Raw genomic sequence first — 24,653 nt, 5'->3', positions numbered from 1 at the left:
GACTACTTCACCAGCAGCTAAGATCATTACTTTGTAAGTGCAATTTTCTATTTAAAAAAGAATCTTTCTGGGAACTACTCTGACAAAGGGAGTATATGCCATAAGATTAATGTTCATCGAGGAAACGATTAATAAACGCAACTCATCAGCCTGCAAGAAGAGAGACAGCTAACTTGTACAAAGTGGAAATAAAGTACTAAATGTGCACATAGCAGTTGCTGCAGAGGTAATGAATTAAATAGAACTGATTTTATGGAAAAACATTCTTATAAATACGGAAAAATATGAACACTTTGAATGTGATGTCAGAGTATAAATCGGCAAAGAACCACCAACAACATCCAACGACAATCCTCCAGTAAAGCAAAAAGAGAGAGATACTGCAGCTATGAATTAAAACATTGGGGGCATTGCCAAGTACAAAGGAGATCGAATGCTACGTTCACGTTACATGGTAATATATTTGATATTTTAAAAGACTTACCCTCATTCATAAATAGCATTTCAACCTAGCGTAGTACAGAATTTTTAAACTTATGGAATTACTTGAAAGTCTCAGATGTTTCAGTGTGACTTTCTGATTTTATAGAACTCTATTACGTATCTTGCTGACACAGTAAATCAGTAGTAATATAGAAACACTTACTTACTTACTTACTTGCTTACTGCATTGACCCCACAAACTGGAGTCGGTCTTCGGATCATCAGTCAGCCTCCTCCAAAGTCCTCGGTCCATCAGACAGCCCCAGCGTAGTCATATCTTCTCTGACCGGATAAATCCATCGGTGTTGTGGTCTTCCCCATGGTCTTTTGCCTCTAATATCTTCCTCCACTACCTGCCTTATGATTTGACCTTGTCGACGCATTATATGTCCATACCACTTCAGTCATCTTTCTTTGATCACTACCACTATGTCCATCGACTTGTATAGCTCCTGCAATTCACAGTTCTTTCTTTTCCTCCATTTATCTCCATCCTTCACTGGCCCAAAAATCTATCTGAGGATGACATTCTCAAATGTCAGGCATTTTCTTTCCATCTTTTTGGTAGTGGTCCAGGTCTCTGCTCCATATAAGACTACAGGTTGTGTTATTGTCCTGTAGATCTTGGTCTTTGAGGATCTGGATAGAAGCCGGGACTTCAATAGTTTCCCCAGAGCAAATCTTGACCTGTTTCCTGCTTGTATTCGTCCGGTAATTTCCTGGTCTGTTTCGTTCCCTTCATTGAGTATAGCCCCAAGTTATTTAAAGTCTTTTACCCTTTCAAAGACGTTGTCCTCCACCTTCAGGGGTCTGTCATCATTTTCTCTGCTAACTACGAGATATTTTGTCTTATCCACGTTCAACTTCAGGCCTGCTCTCGTTGCCTCTTCCATTAATGTTCTTGTCCTTAAAACTACATCAGCGTATTTCTGTCTCTAGGCTTGCTACCTTTTTCAGGGCTCTCTCCAGTACCAGGTTAAACAGAAGAGGGGAGAGGCAGTCTTCTTGTCGCACTTCAGTCCTCACCTTTAACTTCTTTGATATGTTTACATTTACGTTCACCATGCATTTTGTCTCCTGGGTGCATATCTGTGTCAAGTTTCATGAGTTTTCAGGGAACTTGAGCACTTTCGAGTTCTTGTCATATTGCTTGTCTATTCACACTATCACATGCTTTTTGGAAGCACACAAAATGACAGTGAAAATTTTTGTGGAATTCCCATCTCTTTGGTAGCACTTTCCGTATACTATGTAAATGGTCTGCAGTTGACTTTCCCTTTCTAAAACCTGCTTGTCGGAATCCCAGTGCTTTCTCGACATGAGATGTTAGTCGCTTCAGTAACAGAATGCTCAAGATCTTATAAACTGTACATAGTAGTGTGTTTCCTCTATAGCTGCTACATCTCATTTGGTCTCCTTTCTTTAGTGTAGGACAGATGATAGACTCCTTCCATTCTTCTGGGACCCTTTCCTTCCTCCAAATTAAGCAGGTTAAGTGGTATAGTCTCGCTTGTGGAGTACCTTTTCCCTCCTTCAGCATCTCTGCAGGTATGTCATCTATTCCTGGTGCCTTCCCTCTCTTCAGCAATTTTATGGTCGCTCTTACCTCTTCAGTGCTTGGTAGTTCATACTCCCCCAATTTTACAGTCTCTCTATTTTCCCTAAATGATTCTTCTTCTTCATTTTCTGTGGTAGCACTCATGGTGTTTACATCCACATTCAGTTGGTTTTCGAAGAAGTTTTTCTATTCCTCCATAGCTTTCATTTCGTCTGTCATTATCTGTCCTTCTCGACCTCTGATCACGTCAGTCCTTGGATTGTATCCTTTTTTGAAGAACCTGACTATCCAGGAAAAGTCTCTTGTATTTACTACTGTCCGGTCTTATTCTGCCAGTTTTATTTTACTGTTTACAGAAACACACAAAAATATATTATTCAGATCACAGAAGGAATATAGTTGACGGAGTTTGCTCTATTACACGATTATTACGCAATTGAAAACTAATATTACCAATAAAACGTTGACTTCGGTATAAGACCCAGTTTAATTTTGTGATTGTATATATATTTCTGAATGAACTGGGAACCAATATAATGAATTCATCCCCCCACATTTTATAATTGTTGTGCCGTCATGATGATAACTTAAGTATTGTAGTAAACTTTAAATGATGCTAATGAGTTAAATAAGCTATTCAGCAACGAAAAAATACAACATACCACTGAGTGCGAAGTGACAAACAGCGTTTGTGTGCTGCACCTTATAGTTATAAGGAATACCCAGCAGGGATTTGGAATATTCATGATACCAATGACTGATCATATTATTGTGTATGATACATATTGTCATCCAGTGGGGGACCACAAAATACCTTGCCCGACACAGGCATCCAGCCGCAAAAGCGAGTGTGAGAAAGAAAATGACATAATGAAACACATACTCAACCAATAACGTACCATTGTATGGAATGTACACCGAAGATTATGACTCTTTTGTACATTAGTTGAGCCGGCCGGCTGGCCGAGCGGTTCTAGGCGCTACAGTCTGGAACCGCGCGACCGTTAGGGTCGCAGGTTCGAATCCTGCCTAGGGCATGGATGTGTGTGGTGTCCTTAGGTTAGTTAGGTTTAAGTAGTTCTAAGTTCTAGGGGACTGACGACCTCAGAAGTTAAGTCCATAGTGCTCAGAACCATTTGATCCATTTTGTACATTAGTTGAAATCAGGTAGAAGGTGTATATTACTGCTTTGGAAAGTAAACTACACATTTCAGCAGTTGCCTTTCAACATAAATAACACAACTCAGTACACAGTCTCAATGCATTGGGTGTACACATACTGGTTCCCCTCCCCACCCCCACCACCTTCCTCTCTCACTTTCGCCCTTCCCCCATTGTCTAGTACATACTCTCTCTGGCGTCAGCAAGATAAAATATAGTGAGATGTACAACTGAGTACAAAGAACTGTCCCACAAACATGCTTTGAAATTGACAGAACTGAGGGATTTTAAATACGAATTAGTGAACTATCTACCACATTCGTTAGATCTTCTACACTCTGAGTGCACTCTATTTCTATTGTTGTTGTTATGACCTTTAGTCTTAAGACTGTTTAGATGCTACCTCTGGACTGTACTTAATTCTTGTTCTCCTACAATTATTACCCAACTATCCCCCTCCCTCCAGGACCCACACCTTAACACTCTCTCACACCTCCTTCCACCACCAAAGTGATAACCCCTTCATGCCTTAGGATGTGTCTGACTCTCTCTTACAACGAAAGTCGATTCATTAATATTGAAGTAAGTTTAATTTTGTGCGGCTGCTCACAATTTTAGAGTACTTGGCACGCTGAGATAGTGACACACTGAAGAAAGAGGAAACAACGATATAATTTAAATACACTGTTTTCATAGCACTCATCTGTTAATGTTCTTCATTGCTGTCGAAAGCTGTAGGCTCGTAATCCACGTCCATGCTAGACTCTGAAATGCAACTTCATACACTGGTCTAGAGAATGCTCGGCTTCATTTTCTTAAATAATACGAACACTGGTTGACTTTCTGTTGTAGAATAGATATATCTTTCTTGTCATTTCACTTGGCAATACAATGCAGATCAACCTTCATGCTAACTCAACACATACACAACTAATAATCCATAATCCTACTGAACAGAAACAAATACGAGGGTTGGAACTTTAATAGTGGGAACTATTTATTCACAGTTCGTACAAAATAGATACGTGTTTAAAAATTTTACTGACTTTCAAAGTAGTCACGGGCATTGTATATAGCCAGTTCCCAGCGATGTGGAAGTCGCAGGATACTCTTAGCAGTGCTAGTTGTGTTGACTGTTGGAGGGGCGCGGTCTATTACCCGACGAATTTGTAGCAGTTCTGAAGCGAATGCCGTGAAGTGTTTCCTTCAGTTCAGAAATCGAGTTGGACTCACAAGGGCTTTAGTCAGGGGAGTGCAGAAGGTGTATAGCACTTAGCAGCCCCATCAGTCAAACAACTCAGTAACAGCTTGCACTGTACGTGCTTGAGCATTGTCCTGCAAAATAATGGTCAGGTCCTGCAGAAAGTGTCATCAGTTCTGTCTCTAAGCTGGTTGTAGGTTGTGTGTCAAAACTGAACAGCACAGACACAGAAGTGATGACACTTTCTGCAGGGCCTGACCATCATTTTGCAGGACAATGCTCAAGCACGTACAGTGCAAACTGTTACTGATTTGTTTGACTGATGGAGCTGCTAAGTGCTATACCACCTACTGTGCATTCCCCTGGCTTAAGCCCTCGTGTGTTCAACTCGATTTCTAAACTGAGGGAAACACTTCAAGGCATTCACTTCAGAACTGCTGCAAATTCGTCGGGTAATAGACCGCGCCGCTCCAACTGTCAAACTAATTGGCACTGCTAAGAGTATCCTACGACTTCCACATCGCTGGCAACGGGTCATACACAATGCTGGTGACTACTTTGGAGGTCATTAAAACTTTGAAACACGTACGTATTTTGTACGAGCTGTAAATAAATAGTTGCCACTATTAAAGCTCCATCCCTCGTATTTACCTATAACAATATGTAGCAAAGAAAGTACTGTCCTATATCGATCTATTCGTGCAAAATCCTCTTTGGAATATACATTACAAAATCAAAGTACAAAATATTGTTTGCCGTTGCCTATCTACTCCACACCAGTACCTTCACAAAAGATTTCCTAACACATAAATTTTCATTTGATGTCACCAAATTTCTCTTTTTAAGAACATATTTACTTGCTATTGCCGGGCTGGATTGTATCTCGTGTCTACTTCGGCCATTGTCAGTTATTTTGCTGCCCAAATAGTAAAACTCATCAACTTCTTTACGGTTTGATTTCCTAATATAATTCCCTCAGTATCACCTGATACAATTCAAATGCATTCCAATACCCTACATTTGCTTTTGTTGATATTCTTCTTGTAAACTCATCCATTCCTTCCATCCACTCTTGCAAGTTTATTGCGATCTCTGACAAAATTACGATGTCATCGGAAAACAGCAAAGTTTCCATTTATTCTGTCTGGAATTTGATTCTAGTTCAAAATTTCTCCTTGCTTTCCTTTACTACTTGCTCAATGTACAGATTGAATAACATCAAAGGGAGGGTGCAGTCCTGCCTCACTCCCTTGCCCGACAACTACTTCCATTCCACGTCCCTTGAATCTTTATAACTACTGCCTGGTTCCGCTCCCTATATTTTAACCTCGCTACCTTCAGTATTACAAAGAACGTATTACCATGTCGATGGAAATTTCTGAGTAAACGTTCAGAGTGTGAACGAAAGATTGCGGCATTTGTAAATGGATTTTTTGCAGAATTTCCAGAATTTCACCTAAGGAATAGAATCCATGAACTGCAGACTTGTTCGACGAGTTGTATTCATACGGTAGTAGGTGAATTTTTGATCCAAAAACGCAGCTGTTCGCTGGCAGAGAATGTTTCATCTTACACTGGAAGGTTTTTCAAATACGCTGTACGCCACATGGTACAGTAGTGGTATGTGGTTCACTGTAATAACAATAGACTGCGCAGAAAACCATTACTTTGATAAATAAATCTGCTTTCTGAATCGTTCTCAACTGTAAATTCCGTTCAGGACATTGCAAATGCTGAACTGTTTTCCCTAGAACGATATTTGCACTCATTTCACAAGGAATTTGCAGCGTGGGGTAGACGCGTGGTCAGGGGCGTCTTGTCACGGTTCGCGCGGCTTCCCCCGACGGAGGTTCGAGTCCTCCCTCGGGCAGGGGTGTGTGTGTTCTTTAGTGTAAGTTAGTTTAAGTTAGGTTAAGTAGTGCGTAAGACTAGGGACCGATGACCTCAACAGTTTGGTCCCGTAGAAGCTTACCTCAAATTTCCAAAAATTTTACACAAGGAGTCTGGCGTGGCAGCATTTACAGAGTTGAGCACTCATTACTTTCACTGTTCCTGCTTAGTACGTAGTTTAGTTAGTAACATGTTCAGCGGCAGAGGAAACTCCAAATCATTATGAATCGATGTATGAAAAGTAAACCACATGATTTATCTACATATTAAGCCCAGTTCCAACATCCTCATAGAGCAAACAAGAAACGATATAATGCTTCTCAGAATATTTTACGAAGATTAGGTAATTTCAAGTGAAGAGATTAACCTCGATAGCTGGACGCGTCTCTCGCGAGACACTGACTTAGGTTGCAGAGCTTCATGTTAGCTCTGTCTGCCCATCTTGTCTCACAGTGTGTACGAGTGTGTTTATCTGGGAACGGAGAGCGCGGTTGTTTATTATAATGGGTAACAGCTTAGCAGCTACCACTCTCACTTGTTCTGTTCGCAACTCGACCCTGCTGCGTAAGGGGCTATTCACGTAGCTGTCGGCACACATCCATTACGTACTCCTATAGCTGTTGCTTCACCACATTGGCCAAAGAGGCCGTAAGACTAATGAGTATCTTGCTTACTTACCACACGCAGAAGAGAAAGTCACGTTCAGATTCTCAAAGTAGTCACTATTGTTAATTGTTGCCTCATGTATCATTATGGCTATATGTTGACAAATGTATCTTTGCGACTATTAAGTCATTGCGAGAATTTGAAGTCGTAAATCATACGAAAGTTGCCACGTATGGTTAATACACTACGTAATTTTTTGAGTTGTATTTTAGACGGAATTTATCATACTCGTTCATTTTTGTGCACATCAGGCCGAGAAGCGTTATAGACATAATGGGTGACAAACTCGGAATTGTATGAGTTTTCATTTTGCCAATTTTCTATTAGAAACGTAAACAAAAAATGAACTGTCTAGTAAAGAATCGAAAAAGTTCATTTCCATGTATTAGTGAAAACTCCTTTGAAATTATGAAACAGGCGTACAAAGAAATATGTATAATGTACAAATGTTTTAGTACAGCATCCAAAACCGGCCGCAGTGGCCGAGCAGTTCTTGGCCCTTCAGTCTGGAACCACGCAACCGATACGGTCGCAGGTTCGAATCCTGCCTTGGGCATGGATGTGTGTGATGTCCTTAGGTTGGTTAGCTTTAAGTAGTTCTAAGTTCTATGGGACTGATGATCTCAGATGTTAAGTCCCATAGTGCTCAGAGCCATTTGAACCAGTATCCAAATCAGGAAACATGATCCCGGAGAGTTTCCGCACGCTGGGCGCAGCTGCTTCGTGTATTTGCAACGCGATTTTGTAAACGTAACGCGCCTTCGTAGCTGTATAGACGGGTACTGTCTTCGCCTACAGCCGTTTGCACTTCGCTCTCAAAATCACTGCCAGGTGTCAGGGAATGCCTTAGTAGTAAATAATAAATGTATTGAAACTTCATGAACTATGTGCCAATTTTTCAGGTTTCTCTCTGTTTTGATGTCATGTCTCTTGAACTATGTGTCGTACAGTTCTGCTTTTGTCTAGGTACATTCAGCGACTTGTGTGGATAACGTCTGCGAAATATGCCCCGAATAGATTTATTAGAAAAGTAGTAATAAATTTAAAAGTCAAGCATGATGCGGCAGTTTTTCACGCATCTCAGTATTTGCGACGTCAGTTAGTAGAACAGAAGTAATACATTTAACGTCATGTATATGTGGCACTTTTTCATCATCTCATTGTTTATGATATCGTATCTCATTATCTATATCGGCTAGTGCATCTTACTTCTACAACGATTATTTAGGGGGAGATGTGGAAGACACATACACACAGACCCACACACATACACAGCACACACTCCCACCCACCCACCCATAGACACATATATATCCATTTTTATATTATGTAATGATGCACTCTAAATTCTTTGAAGACCCAGTTAATAAAATTTTATACGTTTTGTTTTGGGACGCAGAGGGATTCTTCCGTTTAGACGAACAACAATATATGGATGACACCTAGTTGGCAATTAGGTAATAAGAATCAGAAATAACATTGTATGAAGACATTTCTATAAACTGGTTTCGTTACCGCGTACTACGAGTATGTGTTGTTATTTGTATTATACTATGAGAAGAATCACAGATGTTGTGCTACATTCTTGTATGGCACTGAACGAACAGTGAAATACAGAATTATCTCGATATTATTGTAGTAGTTAAACGTGTTCTGCTTCTTTGCCGCATAAAACATGTGTTGATACACCATCGTGCGAAAGATGTATGCACTGTCTTAATTAATTATTTTTTAAGCGCCGTAGTACAGACTCAACTGACAGAACGGGCAATTGTAGAGCTCTCGCCCCTTTCAAAACTTCCTACGTCAGCTGTAGTGCTTTCCATTTGGATTATTAGGTAGGACATTTTCCGTTTCAAAATCTGCTTTGCAATCATAGCAAACCTCTTTCAAAAACATTAAGAAATACAGAAACTTTGTTCAAGCTACAACATTGGTTGTACTTGTTTCAGGTTGCTTCCGGACCAACAGTTGGAGAAAGAAAAGCTTAAGTCTATGTGTTCATGTGCTTACATAGCACAGTACATAACTTATTCAAATAATACTGCTCCTAATTACCTGGTTATAGTGCTCTATTAAGTAACTGCCCATAATATGTACGGAGTATATGTACAGGTCACTGGAACTTCTCTGTATGATCCGTTTCACTAGATTTCGCTTGTTTTACCTCGTTGTATCTCATATTAGCACTTATGATTTTCGGTGTGCTTCTTAATTTTAACCTCGAGAGCTACGAGCAAGTAGACCTTTTACTTTACATTATTTAATTGTCACTACTGTATTTCTCATGATCTTTTTCGAGCGTGTGTTAGTTGCTTATTCAGTTTTCAACTGTTATGGCAGTTTGCGTGCTTGACACCTTTGTTAGAGTACTCAGTCAAGTGGAGTTTTTCTTTTCGCTCATTTGTTACGTCCAGTATTTGTGCTTACTTTATTTATTGTTTCATCTGAAGTTAGTCGGTACGAACCTTTTTGTCACAATTGCGTATGTACGCTGATGGTCTAACTTCTGCGATGGTCTAACTTCTGCTTATGTTTAATCCTATTTGTGGGCATTCCGATATGATTGTGTAAGCCCAACCTCTCTTTTCCTTGAATTTCATTCATGATTTCACAATGTGAAACCTTTTCGCATCTATAGGAAATTCAGTTTAGTGTTTCCTCATGAATTAATCAGGCACTAGCAACCGTTAATAGTCAGCTATTCCTTCTTACATGTCAACACTAGTTTTTACAAAAATAAATGTTCTATGTAAAAGTTAACAGTTTGTCTCTCGACGTAACTGACACCACCACTTCAGCTGAGATTCGTAATCACTATCCTCGTTGTTACCAAAGCGCAGTTAATGGTAGGGCAGGTGTGTTATGCTTTTGTGAGAATTTATATGACTTTATTTGACATGTGCTGAAGGAAGCTATGATTTTAATGGCAATGACGAACATCTGTAACCGATTTATCAAGATTAAATTTTCCACCCGAAAAGCGATAGCAATAGACTATCAGAGGTGTGTTTTTTCAATGAGATTATCGTGTGGCTGCAGTATAATTGTTTTCAGTCACTTAAGTTGTTTTAGCCGACACTGAGTTCTCATAACATAATGTGCTCTGAGTGTCTTTACCACTCAGTAGGCAGTTTTACTTCATTTAGTATCGCATCAGACACACATCAGCTCATTTAGAAACACCAGCCAACATGCTATTTACTTTCACACCAAAACTACTACCTGTAATACCGTTACTATCTTTTATCGCTTAATCGTAAGGAATCGCTATGTAGAATGTAGATCGAAAAAACATTTAATTTAGTAAAACGATTTCGTTAATATGATATTATACACAACGTAATGAGAAAGCTGATGGTGACAGAATCAACTATCAAGTAAGAAGGGTAAGAGATTCTACCATATTTTTGAGGAGGCAGCACAGATGACCAGATATTACTAAGCCAATGATTTGGAAGGAATGTATAGAGAGTCTGTAAGATAAACAAAAGCCAGCATATAAATTGTCGAGCTTCTCAGCGACGCGACAGTAGCACCTGAAGATGGCGGGCAGTTGTCTCGCTGAAATATTGTGCGGTTTCTACAATATTATCCGGCGTAATTCCCGGGAACCTATCAAGCAAACCTTAGACTAATTTTGTTTTATTTCAGCATAGCCAGTTGTAGCACAACAAGAGTAAAGAAGCTCACATTCTGTTAGATATGTGGCAACGAGAGAGAGGGTAGTAGAAGAGAACCACACATTCCTAACTACACAGATGACATAACAGTCAAAGGTCCTACTGGGGAGAAGCATCGTAACCATCTGAGGCCAATGTTTCATCGACATACTAATAGTCAACTCAAGTTTCATTTTTAGAACGTGTTCTTTTCCTCTGACCAAGCATTTACAAGGACTGTTAGGAAAGAAAGGTTCGATCGGTCGCGAAATTGAAACCGCTGTTAAAAACGAAAATGATTTGCAACAATTAGCTACAGCTACCAGCTATTTCTCTACATAGTCGCGCCTCCGACTGAGACATTTGTCGCAGCGTTGTACCAACTTACCAATACCTTCGTCACAGAAGTCAGCCGCCTGTGTTTTCTGCCCATTCTCTACGCTGATTTGCAGCTTGTTGTCTGTACCAAAACGTAGCCTTCATAGCGGTTCGTGTGAGTAGAGATAAAAATCAGAGGGAGCCAAGTCAGGACTGTATGGTGGGTGATCAGACACCTCCCACCGAAACGCTGCAGGAGCTTCCTCATTGCCCCTCCAGTGGGCAGCCGAGAATTGTCATGAAGAACGAAATTCATGACACGCTGTGTGGGCTGCATGAAATCAGGCGAAATCTCTCTCAAGCACTCGTACTTGGCGGAAGAAACTATTCTCGATGCATCTTTGTGTGCTCAATGTCCGCTCAGAATTGAAGAGAGTGAAGTGATATCGACAGGCATACTAGAGACACTGTCCCACACATCCATGCAAAGATTCATGAGATTTTCAATGTGATTTCCATTGCGCGATCCATCGGAACTTACTTTCTGAATAGCCCTCGTAATACCTCTATATATGGAGCAAAGATTGTTAGCACACATTGAAGCAATTAGTAACTTTCCTGCGCTCATATATTAGGAGAAGCTTCAGCTTCTTTAACTAGATAACTTACTGTGGCAAATTTATATAGAATGCTGTACATATATCATAACGCATCGATCATCTTTGAAAAGAGATAGTCATATTTCAGGGCGTGCTGCTTGTCCGGTAGTGATCATAAAACTGAAAACATTTCTTACGTCTGATGCCTGCCTGGTCACATCTATACCAGGAAAACGATTATTCCTGGCTACATATGCTTCGCTGTGTGGGATAGGCATGGTATGGTTACTTGAGTCCTTCAGTGTTATACATAAATTGAACACTAACAGCAGTACGGAACAAAATTCCACTTTGTCACTAATCACGAGCTACTAATTTCCCTCTTTGACCTCTGAGGGAATCCACCAGATGAGATGACGCAGTGACTCTAGTGCTGCTGAGCAACTACCGATATGATAATAAGTCACATACCGACGCCTTGTTGCGTCCCCCGCTGACTCCTGAGTACGACTTTGATAAGTACCCACTATTTTGGATTTAGCTACAAAACATTTGGCAATCTCTGCACAAATTCTACGTGACGGCCTGGAAGTCGACTAGAATCACAGATCAGGTCTTGACTTTCCACGATTTAGCACATTATGCTCTCCTCTGCCGACCTATATCTTGATTACACCCAGACTCATTGTTAATCATTCGGTACTTCTGCAAGCCAACAAGAGCCGGCAAGTTGTGTCCTTACATCCTCAAGTTGCTACACAAAGCATACAAAGTGATGTCAAGAACAGACGCCTTTCTGTTATGTACTCGTATGTTTCCCAGGCATGGATGCTAAAGCCGGACGTGCAATACAGCCCAAGTGTGCACGAAACCAGTAACATCCGGACATTTCTTTCCATAGCCTATACTCAAAGACTCGTAGGAGTGCGTGTCGATTTTTCAAGAACGTTCAAGGAGAATCTGTTCTTGTTGATGCTTCCCGTATGGTGCCCGAATCTCATCAATGACATCAACAGCTGCAGTTCGGACCCTAGAGACTGTCTTCATAACAGTGAGTAAATCACACCATCCTATCTGAGAACGGCCCACAGTTTATAGTGAGTTCCAGTCCATCTGCTAAACAGATAGATAAGATATCTGAACACATACTTTCCATCCTGCACCGAACTCGGCGGCAGAACCATGGTACAGTATGGTATAGAGCCCAGGGCACAAAATGATGAGGACAGCGACCTCCGAAAATGTATTGACACGCTTCCTTCCTTCGTATACCAGCGTCATTGTTAAACCAAAGATCGTTTTGATCTGATGAGACATGCAATTCTCCGGCCACCGCCGCATCCCTGACATAGGACTTCCTTATAGTTGGCACCATTACGACACTGAGAGAAAGAACTAATTGTCGTTTATTGTCTTTCAGTGCGTTTTTAACATTTATTACAGTATTAACGATCCCGAAAAGAGCGAGGTTGCAACTGTAAAACGGTTTTTGAATATAAAAAAACACCTTGTCGTGATTTACAGATAGGCAAGCAAAGTTTACGGGAATCTGAAAATTGAATGGAGCTTCATTTCTAAAATGATGCGTCATATCTAATGGCGAACAAGCGAATGTTCAAGATAAAACTCGATCAGGCCGACCTTCAGCAGTGACTGACGAAACACCTATCAAGAACTAAGGAAAAAATTCAACAGGATAGGGGTTTCAAACGTTCAAGTGTGTGTGAATTCTTAAGGGGCCAAACTGCTGAGGTCATCTCTCCCTAGACTTACACACTACTTAAACTAACTTATACTGAGAACAACAAACACACCTATGCCCGGCGGGAGGGGTGTGCAATCCGTGACATGGGGCCTTAAAGCGCGCGGCCACTCCGCGTGGCGGCGTTTCGCTGTTGGTAGGCTGAGCTCCTGTACGTCCCGAAATTTCTCATCAGTTCTTTATGAAATTGATAGTGGCGATTTGGTCTATAGAAGAGTGTGTGCCAGGTGCGTTCCTCGACTTTTGACAGATGAACACAAAAAAATTATTGTTAGCTCTACGGACAAGGGCTGGAAGGAGTTTTTAAACCACATTTTAAAGATGACCATAACAGGAATTCTCATAAACGTCCAGAAACAAAATGCCAGTCAGTGGAGTAAGATCATACACGATGTCCGACAAAATCAAGAAATAAATTATACTTAATTGAAACCGTCAGCTGCCGACAGGTGTTGTTGATATATCTCGATGGGGACAGCTGAAAATGTGTGCCCCGACCGAGACTCGAACCAGAGATCTCCTGCTTGCATGGCAGACGCTCCATCCATGTGATCTACCGAGGACACAAACGAATAGCGCCACTGCAGGGTCTTATCCCTTGCACGCTTCCCGCGAGAACAACGTTCCAAACTGTCCACAATATACTTAATGTTCCTAATGGGAATGTGGGTCTCGCGGGAAGCGTGCAAGGGATAAGTCCCTGCAGTGGCGCTATTCGTCTGTGTCATCGGTGGATAACATGGATAGAGCGTCTAGCATGTAAGCAGGAGATCTCGGGTTCGAGTCTCGGTCGGGGCACACATTTTCAGCTGTCCCCACCGAGGTATATCAACAACATCTGTCGGCAGCTGAGGGTTTCAGTCAATTATCATTTATTCATCAATGGTATCTCTTCTTTCGAGAACAGTTTATATATATATATATATATATATATATATATATATATATATATATATATATATATATAAATCAAGAAAAGTCGAGCAAATTCTGATGACCAAAAAGATTACGGTCACAGTGTTTTGGAATAGAAAGGACGTCCTACTCATCGACTGCATACGTGGAGGAGGGACCTTAAATGCAGCGCCCTACTGCCAGACACTTCACTGACTACGCCGCACCAATAGAAACTAACGCTGTGAGTTCCTGTCATGCGGCAATGTGCTTCTACACAACAACTCTCCTCCACATTCTGCTACGTTAAGAAAGGATTGGCTTCGGCAGTTTAAATGGGAAGCTTTTTGAAAAAAAAAGAAAAAATAGATCCTGTTGGGTGTTAGTGACTTATTTAATAATTTGGCGGCAATCAAATGTGCAGGAGACATAGAAGAGCTTGTGAAGAGTTACGGCTAATGTTTACAGTTGATTGGGGACCTGCGAAAAGAGATAACATGTCAGAATATACTGTAAAGTAAATTTTCCTTCAATGTCTCGAATAAAAATGTTCAGGAGAAACGATTGTTATTTACGTTGAACGTCGTAGATCTATTAGCGCAAGTCTGTGAGAGCAGCCCAGATACCGCTGCTTGATCCCACGCACCGTGTCTTTTCGATCTCGTGCACCTCCCTCAGCGAGTACAGTTCTAACAGCCCCTCCTGTAATACCATACTGGCTCTCTAGTCTGGATCTGTATGAGTACATGTACCGCTACACATTGGGGTGAACACAAGAGATCGGCACTGGTGATGGATGGATGGTCTCAGACTTTTCGAGTGGGGTCGGACAAGAGCACATCGTACGTCTACATCTAGATCCACATATATAGGTCTACTCCGCAAGCCACCGCATCATACGTGGCGGAGGATACCCTGTACCACAACTAGTCATTTCCTTTCCTGTTCCACTCGCAAACAGAGTGAGGAAAAAACGACTGTCTACAAGCCTCCGTATGAGCCCAAATTTCTCGTGTCTTATCCTCGTGGTCCTTACGGGGAACGTGTGTTGGCAGCTGAAGGATGGTTCTGTAGTCAGCTACAAATAGCGGTTCTCTTAATACTCACAATAGCGTTCCTCAAAAAGAATGTCGCCTTACCACTAAGGATTCCCTTTGAGTTTCCGAAGCATATCTGTAACACTTGCGTGTTTTTCGAAGCTATTGGTAACAAAACTAGCACATCACCTCTGAACTGCTTCGATGTCTTGCTTTAATACGACCTGGTACGGATGCCAAACACTTGAGCAGTAATCAAGAATAGGTCGCAATAGCATCCTGTATACGAGAGAGGTTTACGGGCGCTAAACAGCGGGGTCATCAGCGCATCTGTATACGACCTCCTTTACAGATCAACTACAGTTTCCCATAATTCTCCCAATAAACCGAAGTCGACCTTTTGCCTTCCCTACCACAATTCTCACTTGCTTGTTCCATTTAATATCGGTTTGCTACGCTTAACCAGAACATTTAAACGACGTGAGTGTGTCAATCAGGACACTACTAATGCCACATCCGAACATTAAGGATTTGTTTTTCCTACTCATGCGCATTAATTTACATTTTTCTGCATTTAGAGCTAGCTGCCCTTGATCGCACCACCTAGATATTTTGCCCAAGCCACCTTGTATCCTCCTACACTCACTCAACGACGGCACCTTCCCGCACACAACCCCCGTCCTCAGCAACGAACGCAGACTTCTGTCCACACTGTCCGCCAGATCATTTTCCTCTGTAGAGAACAACAGCGCTCATATCACACTCCTGACGGTATCCTTGTGCTTGTCACCGTCGAGGACAATGTCCTGCCTTCTTTTACTGAAGTCTTCGAGCCGCTGACATACCTGGGAACCCATTCCACATGCTCGTATCTTTGTTACAGTGGGGCACCGAGTCAAATACTTTCCGGAAATCAAAAAATATGGAGTATACCTGTTGCTTCTCATCAATAATTTTTGTATATCGTGTGGGAAAAGGGCACGCTGTGTTTCGCACGGGTAACGGTTTCGAAAACCGTGCTTATTTGTGGGCATAATCTTCTTGGTCTCAAGAAAATTTATTAGAATCGAACTGAGAATACGTTCAAGGATTCTGCAGCAAACCGATGTTAGGGATACTGGTCAGTAATTTTGCGGATGCGTTGTTTCACATTTTTTGTACATAGGAGTCACCTGCGCTTTTTGCCAGAAATTTGTGACGCTGCGTGGGGCGAAAGATTCGCGATAAATGCCTGTCCACTCCCGCTGCGCCAACAAAGTGATGTTATACCCCAGTTACGACCTCATCGGGAGCCAGAAACCCCCTGAGATTGCCATCACTGTATGCTCTGCCTTGCAGCAGACGCAGGTTGGGACAGTCGCCTTGCAAACTTCCACTCACTACCCGCCGAAGTTCCTCTCAGCCATTTCTATTGTCGCATCGATATGACTTACACCTGCACTGCAGATCCAACAGTCCGGGCCACTGGCGGTAAACAGCGGGCAGCCTGAGGAGACTGAAACACTGTTCCAAATTATTAAAGTATCATCCTTGCTAGCGGACTAAACAACGGAAGTGTTGCCCACACCATCAGTTGTAACTGACCTTCTGTTACGGATGCTGGCCTCCCCTTATCCGCTATGCCGCCAGTCGCCAGTCGCCAGTCGCCAGTCGTCAGTCTCGATTCCGCCCCAAACATTGACATTGACATTCCTACGGACTGGATAAAAGGGTGGGGCAGTGGGACGGGCGGGGGGGGGGGGGGGGGGGGCTGGTGAACGTTAGAGATGTGTAATTAGAGAAGGATGTTGAAAATTATAGAGACTGATAACATAAAAAGGAGGTTCTCGCAGAATTGGCGAACAAAAGAATAAAGAATTTTTAGCAAACACATAAAAAAGAAGGAGCAGATTAATAGCACATATGTTAAGACATTATGGCATACCTCCCAGGATACTAGGTGGAGCTCCAGGGGGCAAAAGCAGTGGGGGCAGGCAGAGACTAAAATTCACTGATGATCCAAAACATTATGGTCACCGTACACAGTGAAACTGAATGCCTGGTGGTTTAGTGAACACAAGATCCACCAATGAAAGAGAATGAGCGGAGGTAGACGAATGGGGTACCATTGCAGACAAAAAAGGCTCTGACAAAACGACCTTCGACAAGTGGCAGATTGACATAAGATGGCAACTGCGAACGACCATCACGGGAAAGGCGAAGGTGGTCGGCTGTTCTGGTCGGTTGTTCTCGTACTACTTTCGACAATATCTGTGGAAGATTTTGCCATTTCTTAGATGCTGGTTCCCAGACGCCAGGGCATCTGTATTTTGTCAAAAGTTTTTTGCGTTAGTGGATTTTCCTATCTGCGTCCCACATCGTCGCTAGATTGTTTCCTCATTCCTTTTTGATCCGTTGGACAAACTTCTACAATATAGTACATAAGGAAAATGAAACAAAAACAAAAAAAAAACAAAAAAAACAGAATGAGAAGAAGACAATAATTACATCAAAGTCGCCGCAATATATGATGGTCTCCTGGACATTGACAAAGGCGGGACATGGTTCTGAATAGGGTGTATGATCACTACCGACGTCAAAGCAAGCGCTGCATCGTGCTCTCAAGTTGGTCTCAAGGTTGGTATGCGGTTCTTGTGGTAGGCCGTTCCATTCCTCCACCAGCGCGGTTGACAGCTGCTGGATGGTCATCGGTAAGTGTTGGGCGTGGTCAGTACGTCTCGCCAAACGTTCTTACACTTGCTCCATGACATTTAAGTCCGTGGAACGGGCAGGTCAGATCATTCGCCGAGTATCTTCTCGTTCGAACAGCTCTGCCAGATGTCTTGTCCGATGTGGTCGCTCACTGTCATTCATAAAATTGAAGCTAGGGTCGATTGCACCTCTAAAAAGACCCACATATGGAAGGAGTTCAGTGTCACAATAACGTTGGCCTGTGAGTTTACAGTGTTCAAAGACCTAGAGGTCAGTTTCCCTATGCAACATTTTAACTCAGCACACCAGAACACTTGTAGAACCAAAACGATCATGAAACTTCCTGGCAGATTAAAACTGTCTACCGGACAGAGACTCGAACTCGAGACCTTTGCGTTTCACACACTCCGCTGTAGAGTGAAAATTTCATTATAGAAACATCCCCTAGACTGTGGCTAAGCCATCTCTCCGCAGTATCCTTTCTTCCAGGAGTGCTAGTTCTGCAAGTTTCTCTGGAGAGCTTCTGTCATGTTTGGAAGGTAGGAGACGAGGTGTTGGCGGTATTAAAGCTGTGAGGACGGTGCGTGAGTCGTGCTTGGGTAGCTCAGTTGCTAGAGCACTTGCCCGCGAAAGGAAAAGGTCCCGAGTTCGAGTCTCGGTCTGGCACACAGTTTTAATCTGCCAGGAAGTTTCATATCAGCGCACACTCCGATGTAAAGTGAAAATTTCATTCTCAAAACGATCATGTTCGACAACGCGTCTGGGTGCATCATGTGCTCCCATAACACGACATATGAGGCTACGTCTAGCGTTGTCGAACACGATCGTTTTCATGGCTCAGGTGCTACGGTGTGTGGAGGCATAACGTTGCATTAGTGTACTGAGCTGTAGATCTTTGAACACAATGCGCTCACCGGCCACCACGTAACACTTTTATTCAGTATCGACTGTAGCAATGTCACTTAACTCCTTTATTTTCTTATGGTACATGCGACATCTGCGTCACCGTGTTCTTTAGTTAACCATGTACATGATTTATATTTCTTGTCATTATATCTCACTGTAATTAACCTGTGCATGCAATTTTCAAACCCATGTTCTCTTTAAATGCTGCTATTTGAAATAATATTCGTATAACTGGTTCCTGCATAGGGTAAGTAAATTTTTATTGATGGAAAACCCGGAAGGAAATCCCTCCGCAACGAAACTCACTTTCAAGGCATATAAAAGTTTGATTCTGCAGTAGAATCGCAAAGAGTCTTTGTTGCACGAGAAATTCGATGGATACCGTGCAAACTATTCATATCGAGTGTGCTGAATGAGGCAAAGAAATCAACTGTATTGAAGTATAATGCCTCGGATGTGTAAGATTATTGGCTAATTTTTCATGACATTTACTGGTTGGCTTTGAATCATAAAAATCCGGCTCCAAGAAGATAATTTTCAGAGCCTCTTATTCATGGAGAACCATGGGTATGTTTGCCGCCTTAGTCTTAGACGCAGACGGTCGCCACAGCCACCACCTTCCTGTCGAGTCATAAGCAGAGCACTGTATAAATGTATGGACTAGTTAATTGCTTTGTATGCAAATAATAGCTGCATTTAGTTCAACTTCGTGTTGAAAACCTTGAATCAATCCTTAGTCATTTTACTTAGACATGATCCTTTGTTAGTGATGCAATATATCCGAGTGTCCTATAGCATTGAAATGCAAACTAATTTCTTGCTATAACAATGTTTATAAACTTTTGTGAAGCGGTAGATTTCTTATGCATTTAGTGTGTGTGCTTTCTAAGGTGATGCAAATGATTTTCGAAGCAGGACTGTTAAAGTTTTACCAACGTATAGTTACAAAGAGAAGAACTGTTTTCTTAGAAATCTTTCTTGTGAAAATCTCAATTCATTATTAAAAGAAACTACATAAAAGAGTAGTCATTATTGGACAGTAGTGCTTATTGGACAGTCAATTTGAATGCCCATCATAATAAATAACTATTGTAAAGGTTCATAAAACTTGCCATATTTTCGCGTTCGTGTTTAAAAGTATCTTCATATTGTGCCTTGAGAAAATTTTTCATCTCTGTACTTCTTCCTACGTGCGTTTTTCCTGGGGTGTATTCAGCCTTGAACTCATTGTTATGGGTGGCAATTGGTAACCACATCGAATGTCACAGGTGGACGGGCTCTTGGATCGAGTCGACATTCGGCGAAAGGACTGGTCTCCCAGAATCACAGCGAGCACGAGTTGAATCGTTGGGGAGAGGTATCGAAGCAGGTCCACATGCACCGAGGGCAGCAGTTGTAATATTAGATGTTGTAAGCTCTTTATGGTATCTTCTAAGTTGGATTAAATTAATTTGTAATATTTTTATTTTGAATATAAGAAGACTGTCTTCCTGGTTAAATTAAGATACTCATAAGAATGAGTATGATTTTGCGCTTAATTTAATACGTACGTAGTATAATGTTTTAGTATTGTTTGGCCTATGATGTACAGATGGACGTCGGTCTTATGTACTGATAAATCAGAGAAAAATTGTTAAATAAGAAAGTATTCTTCACATGAAGTGTCTCTGACAGGTAACATAGCACGATGTACGTTTTTTTTCTTCAGTCATGAGTTTTGTGACTAGCTTGATGCGGCCCGCCCCGAATCCCTCTCCTGCGTCAGCCTCTTCATCTCAGAGTAGCACTTGAAACCTACGTGTTCAGTTATTTGCTGGGTGTATTCCAATCTCTGTCTTCCTCTACAGTTTTTGCCCTCTACAGCTCCCTCTAGTACCAAGGAAGTCATTCCCTGATGCCTTAACAGGTGTCCTGTCACCCTGTCTCCTCTTCTTGTCAGTGATTTCCATGTATTCCTTTCCACTCCAACTCTGCGTGGATCCTCCTTATTCCTTACTTTACCAGTCTACCTAATTTTCAACATACTTCTTTAGCACCACATCTCAAATGCTTCGATTCTCTTCTGTCCCGGTTCTCCCACAGTACATTGTCACAAATTTCTTCCTCAAATTAAGGATAATGTTTGATACTAGTTGACTACTGTTGTCCAGGAATGCACTTCTCGACAGTGCTAGTCTGCTTTTTATGTCGTCCATTTTCCGTACGTCATTGCTTATTGTGCTGCCTAGCTAGCAGAATTCTTTAACTTCATCAAATTTGTGACCATCAAGTCTGGTGTTAAGTTACTTGCTGTTCTCTTTTATGTTACTTCTCATTACTTTAGTCTTCCTTCGATTCACTCTCAATCCGTATTCTGTACACATTAGACAGTTCATTCCTTTCAGCAGATCATGTAATTCTTCTTCAGTTTCACTGATGACAACAATGTAATTATCAAATCGTGTCATTGATATCCTTTCAACTTGAATATTGTTTCCACTCTTGAACCTTTCTTTTAATTCCATGATCGCTTGTTCTATGTAGAAATTGAACAGTAGGGGCGAAAGACTATACCCCTGTTTTACAACCTTTTTAATTCGAGCGCTTCGTTCTTAGTCTTCCACTCATATTACTCCCTTTCGGCTCGTGTACAAGTTGTATATTATCCACCTCTCCCTATAACTTACCCCCTTTTCCTCAGAATTTCTAACATCTCACACCATTTGACATTGTCGAACGTATTTCCCAGGTTGACAAATCCTATGAATTTCCTAAAGCCAAAATCATCGTCATCCAACAGATCTTCAATTTTCTTTTCCATTCTTCTGTATATTATTCTTGTCACCAACTTCGATGCATAAACTGTTAAGGTGACTGTGCAATAATGGTTGCATTTGTCAGCTCTTACAGTCTTCGGAATTGTGTGGATCGTATTTTTTCGAAAGTCAGACGGTATATCGCTCATACATTCTAGACGCCAACATAAACAATCGTTCTGTTGCCACTTCCCCCAAGGATTTTTGAATTTATAATGGAATGTTGTGTGTCCCTTCTGTCTTATTTCTTCCATAGCACATTTAAATTTTGATTGTAATACTTGACTCCTTATCTCTTTTAAGTCGACTCCTGTTTACTCTTCTATTACATGAGAGAAGTCGTCCCGCTCATAGAGGCCTTCAGTGCGCTCTTTCCACCTATTCGGTCTCTCTTCTGTATTTAACAGTGGAATTACCGTTGCGTTCTTTAATGTTGCTTTTAATTTCAACGAAGATTGTTTTGGCATTCTTATATGCTGAGTCAGTGCATACGACATTCATTTATTTTTCGATTTCTTCACATTTTTCATGCAGTCATTTCGTCTTAGAATCCCGATTTCGTTCCTTAGTGCCTTGTATTTATGAATTTCCCTAAACACCTTTTTTTTGTTCCTTCTTTCGTCGATCAACTGAAGTATTTCTTCTGTTACTAATGGTTTCTTCGCAGTTATCTTCCATTATACCTATGTGTCCCTTTACAGATTCTCTGATTGCCCTTTTCAAAGACGTCCATTCCTCTTCAGCTGTACTGCCTACTGAGCTATTTATGATAGCAATATCTGCAGCCCTAGAGAACTTCAAATGTGTCTCGTCACTCCTTAAGAATTCCTTAACCCACTTACTAGCGTATTAAGTCTTCCTGACTAATCTTTTACGCTTTACTCTCCATCACTACTACACTGTGATTTGAGTCTATATCTGCTCCTGGATACGCCTTACAATGTAGTATCTGATTTCGGAAACTCCGCCTGACCATCATGGAATCTATCGAAATCTTCACGTAACTCCCAGCCTTTTTCCAAGTATACCTCCTCCTATTGTGATTCTTGAACAGAGTATTCGCTATAACTAGCTGATATTTGTTACAGAACTCAGTTAGTTTTTCTCCTCTCTAATTCCTAGTACGAAAATCATTTTCTCCCATATTCCTTTCTTCTGCTCCTTCCCCTTCAATCGCATCCCAGTAACACATGACTATTATTTTCATCTCCCTTTACGTACTCACTCTTTCAGTATTCTGACATTTTTCTGTGTCTCTTCATCTTCAGCTTGTGAGTTTCCCGTGTGCAAGTGTCGATTCTGATGAGAAGAACCATATCACTGAAATGTTCAGCGTAATACACTCCATGACATACCTTCCTATTCATAACGAATCCTACTCCAGTTATACCATTTCTTGCTGCTGTTGATATTACACTATACTCATTTGACCACTTCACTGACTCCCACTACATCCAGATGAGGCTTTGCATTCTTCTTTAAGATTTTCTAACTTCCCTGCGACGTTTAATCTTCCGACATTCCACGTCCCTTTTGTTGGTTATTCAATCTGGTCAGCAGCAATTACTATCCAGAGATCCGAAAGAGGGACTATTCTGGACTCTTTTACCAATGGAGAGATCATCATGACACTTTCCATTTACAGGCTACACGTCCTGTGGATATATGCTATGTGTCTTCGATGCATTGGTTCCCATTGCCTTTTGTAGCAACATGCTGTTGATCTTCCGCCTTTAAGGGCAGTTTCCCAGTCCAAGTGCAAAAGAGCGCACTGAACCTCCGTCCGCTCCTCCGCCCTCTTCGACAAGCTCGCTGGGAGAATGAGTGTGACATCTTGTGCCGGAAGTCTTTGGCCGCCCATGTTGATTATTATTCTAAATTTAAACGGTGGTGGGGTTCTAAACCGGAACCGGGAATGTTTCCAGTACTAGTCAAATACGCTACCCTTACACCATGGATTGCAGTGTAACGAAGAAAATAATTACATTAAAGCTCCTGTGATTCATGATTGGTGCCCTAGACATTACAGAAGGCAGGTCATGATTGTTAATTGGATTTATGATCAGCTGGACGGCGCAGACACGTGCTCCCATGCCGGCCACGAAGTTGGTAAGGAATTCTTATGGTTCAGCGTTGCTTACTTCACAGAGCTGTTGACTCCTGCTAGATGGTTACTGGTGCTTGCAGATGCACTGCAGTACGTCTCTGCAGTGCATCCCACTGGCGTTTTTGCCCCCGTTTCAGTCGGGTGAACAGACAGACCAGTCTGTCCGCCCACTATACTATCGTTCGAAGATGTACTATGTATGGTACTATGTATGGTACAAATTCCATTTAGTGGTATTGGTGGCACATGATGCGAAAGTTACTTTCTTATTAAGTTTTGCATACCAATGTATCTATTTCACATTTTGAGGGTTGGGGGTTGTTCTGAGGGAAGAGACCAGACAGCGAGGTCATCAGTCTCATCGGATTAGGGAAGGAAGTCGGCCGTGCCCTTTCAAAGGAACCATCCCGGCATTTGCCTGGACCGATTTGAGGAAATCACGGAAAACCTAAATCAGGATGGCCTGACGCGGGATTGAACCGTCGTCTTCCCCAGTGCGAGTCCAGTGTGCTAACCACTGCGCCACCTCGCTCGGTTTACATTTTGGCCGACGTGGGAGTATATCACTTACGTTGGTGGGAGTGAAGGGTGTGGAGGGCATGCGATAAGTTGTGGTTCTTGGCACTTTGACAATGTGGGGTGACAGTCTTGAGTTGGAAATCGTTGACTTCGACGCAGCGCAGAGCTGGATTTATCTAACTGTGAGACACACGTAACAGTTCTGACCGACGTGTAGCAGCATTGATGTTTTCAGTGTTCAGCAGCATCTATTACCGGTTGTTTGAGTACAACAAATCCTTCAATCAGTCCCTCCGATAAAAATCACAGGGACAACGATCTGACGGTCGAGATGGCCAGGAAATATCAATACCTCTGCAGATTGTCCTCGCCTCTCCGGACACCCTATGCATTTCTTACAAGAC

Source organism: Schistocerca nitens, chromosome 4 (genome assembly GCF_023898315.1).
Source record: "Schistocerca nitens isolate TAMUIC-IGC-003100 chromosome 4, iqSchNite1.1, whole genome shotgun sequence".
In the NCBI taxonomy this organism is placed as follows: domain Eukaryota; kingdom Metazoa; phylum Arthropoda; class Insecta; order Orthoptera; family Acrididae; genus Schistocerca; species Schistocerca nitens.
This window is presented reverse-complemented; position numbering follows the sequence as displayed.